Source organism: Aplysia californica, unplaced genomic scaffold (genome assembly GCF_000002075.1).
Source record: "Aplysia californica isolate F4 #8 unplaced genomic scaffold, AplCal3.0 scaffold00158, whole genome shotgun sequence".
NCBI lineage: Eukaryota > Metazoa > Mollusca > Gastropoda > Aplysiida > Aplysiidae > Aplysia > Aplysia californica.
The window spans coordinates 554,938-558,803 of NW_004797428.1; positions in this window are offsets into that span (position 1 = coordinate 554,938).

A 3,866-nucleotide genomic window follows, 5' to 3' on the forward strand; every position below is an offset into this window, starting at 1 on the left:
GTGCGTGTGTGTGTGCGTGTGTGTGTGTGTGTGTGCGTGCGTGTGTGGTGTGTGTGTGTGTGTGTGTGTTTGTGTGTGTATGTGCGAATGAGTGAGCGAAAAAAACAGAAAGGCAGGCGGATACACAGACAGATCATGCGTATTCATGTACCTTTACAGTCCAGGAATGTTTCATGTAAAACGTACGTTTTCAATGAAGAGAAAGCACCAGACTGTAATACGAGCCCGTAGTATAATTGACCAAGATCTTCATAAAATCAAACCTTTGAAATATTATGTCAAAACAGTATGCGCTAGATCAGATGGACAGTGGACAGGCTATAAAACCAACAAAAATAATAAAAAAAATCGACACGAGGGTTTTTGGGGGGTTTTGGGTTTTTTTGTTGTTGTTTTTTGTTGTTTTTTTAACGAAATCCAAGCTAAATATTTGCAGTATTGTGGCCCTCGTCGTTCCTTCCAGCCTGCCTTCTAGTATGTCATTGTGAATTGTGTTGTGTTTCTTTATATATGTGGCCACTTTACTTTTCCGACTGAAATGACCTCTGGATCGGAAAAGTAAAGTAAAATAAGGTGGCCACATAAAGAGACACAACGCACTTCGCAATGGCAAACAAGAAGGCAAGCTAGAAGGAACGAGAGCAGTGGAGAGACAGAGACAACTGTGTACATAGATTGACAACATACGTGTCACGGCATGGTGGAATCAGGCACTCGTCAATTTTTTGAGTATATGGAGTTATTGGTATCACCTAAAAGGTTGTTTATTTGCCTTGCGTTTGATGAAAAAAAATATCCATTTGTCTTGAATAGAAGTCGAGTGTAGTCGATATATTTGCGACTGAAGGAGGTGGGGTCGCCAGGTAACAGAAGTAAAATTATCGAGAAAATGGCCGCCAAAGTTTGGTGACTTCCATAATAGTTCAAGAGTCCTTGGAAACTTCAAATTTATAGTTTTTGTGCCTTTAATCAATATTTTTCTGTAAAATTCCCACATAAGAATGTTTGTGAATTGAGTAAAAAAAATCGATAAAAATTGCCAAATTAGCAGAAAGATGCCGTTTATTTGATTTCATCATTTGGACGAGAGCCTGATTGCACCACGATGCATGTCATGGACAGCAACATGACTGTCGGAAAAGTGCTTCAGAGAAGTTGGCATCAGATTAGAAGTGAATGGTGAATCACTGCAGGTAGACCTCGGAGGCCTTTAAAGCAGAGATGATACCAATAACTGCCTTTGTATAGCAAATACCCACGCTCTACAGCATGGTCTATGCACTTTACAACTGCTATTATCCCAGCAGACCCTAGAGCCCTCGGAAACATTCTCGACTTCCCGGGAGGCAAACAAAGCCAGCTGCGAATTGTACGGGATCAAACACTAAGAAACTTGCAAGACTTTTCGCTGTTCATAGCCGGATACTCATTCTCAACTGAGTGAAGTGAAGAGAATTCAAGTGAAGTGCCTTCATTAAGGACACAACATCGGGCCCCTGATGGGATTCGAACTCACGACCTTACGGTTGGAAATCCAAAAGCCTAACCACTAGGGGCACTTATGCTATCTCCAGCCAGCCAGAGAGGCCTTTTAAAAATTGGATCCATCCCTGTTTACATTGTAATATTAACAGCTATAATTTAGGTACCATAATTCTGGTGACTCAAAAGTGTCAGGGTAGAAAGGAAGGGGTAGACGTAAAACATGGCTGGATGGCGTTAGAGAGGTTCTCCAAAAGAATACAGTGGAACAGGGATTCAGCGAACTCGGGTATAGCGGACATAATGTTTCCGATCAGCATCAGGCCAAAGACAATATTGCGGCACATTTTGAAACATCATACACAAATCAGAAGAAACGATTTTGAATATTTTTTCATAGTGTGCCCGCTGTTGCCTGGCTTTTTAAGAGTCGGGTCAAAGAAAACAGAATTTGAAGATCTTTTTGAGAGAAGATGTCATACTTTCTTTTGTAAAAAAAAAAAATAGATCTGCCCCAAAACTGTGCGTCTTCAAGTATGTAAAATGCGCGTCCTCATTTATTTAAGAACGTGGGGAAACAGGATTTTCATAATTTCGACCTTAAATATAGAATTGTGGGTTTTTATCGTTATGCATTGTTTTACGAATGTAAGCGTCCACTGCTCAGATTAATTGAACACAGTTGCACGGAAAAAAGAAGAGTTTCAAATGGCAGTTTATGAAAGATCTTCAACCGGCACCATGGGGAAAAGACATACGATTCTTTGGCCTCATAAACAAATCAAATAGACTAGAGAAACTGCTGTTGTGTGAAAAGATAAAGGGGAAAGAAGAGAAGAGGATGACAAAGAACACCATGCACAGATGACCTGAACAACACTTGCAACGAATAAGTAGAAGAAGAAAACCGAGCTGATCTAGAAGACAGACAATAGGAAAGAATAGGGTGCCATGATCGTCAGACCTGACTTCTGAAGAAATGGAAGAACGGATTTTTTTTTTAAAACAACTAACAGGAATTCCTAAAGTGTGCACGGCTCATACTGACGGGAACAGGGGCAACTGGTTTGTCCATTAGGCTGTTCTTCACCCTATCCGTACGTCGTGTTTTACGTAAATATCGTATCCATACGACATGGGGAATTGTGTGCCACCACTTAACCCTATCCGTACGTCGTGTTTTACTATCGTATCAATACGACGTGGGGAACTGTGTGCCACCACTTAACCCCATCAGTACGTCGTGTTTTACTATCGTATCCATACGACATGGGGAACTCAGTGCCACCACTTTCCAAAGAAGAAATTTTCTTGTTAATCCGATCCATACACTTTGCTTAGCAGTATGTCAAAATGATTTTTTGACAAATACTGAAAGTTTCAAAGAGATCTTCGTACTAGAAGTATTCTATAATGTGAAGGATACAACCCCGGGCGAACAAAATGACCCCAGGGCGTACAGATAGGGTGAATAAACGTAGATGTTCTTACGCCAGCATCAACACAATTTAGACCATTTAGGAGGCGAGCTTCGAACCATACCTACCAGGGGTCAATACGGGCTGAGAGGTATACAGCGTCACGGAAATAAGGCCGAGAAACTCGATTAATTAAAATTTTCCCCACTCGGGGATGGAGCACGGGTCTCATGAGTACATCATTGAAGTGTCTAACCTCTACACCACACACGCCAGTCTTTATATTGTGAGATCGTACTGGATTTAGACAGATAGATAGATAGATAGATAGATAGATAGATAGATAGATAGATCGAAATCGATAGATAGATAGATAGATAGATAGATAGATCGAAATCGATAGATAGATAGATAGATAGATAGATAGATAGATAGATAGATAGATAGATAGATAGATAGATAGATAGATAGATAGATAGATAGGAACACAAGAGAGAAGCACAGAAACTATGCCGTGACAACTAAATTAACGAACAAAATGAGAGGTGAAATTTCTTTGGAATTCGATCCAATTCTCAATCGGATCGAGTTCCCAAGATCGGGCAGGAGAGAGGAAAAATCTGCTGGTTTTATTGCCTGGCTGAGACAGGTCTCACGAGGAAAAGCTCGCATGGAGAGACAGACAACAGGGAGGGACAAGAGGGGAGGGACAACAGGGAGGGACAAGAGGGGAGGGACAAGAGGGAAGGACAAGAGGAGAACTCTCGTGAACTTATCCGCCCCTCTGGAGCGAAACTCAAGGGGCCGGACAGGGGAAATTAGCAGTGTCACGGTTGTCCTAGCAGACAGGGAGGTTTACGTCCCTTTGACGAGGGAAGTCGCCATTTTGATCCGGGGGAGTGTTCATTAATTTACGGTTCTCATGCCTTCCTTTTCTGTTTGGTGTGTGTGTGTGTGTGTGTGTGT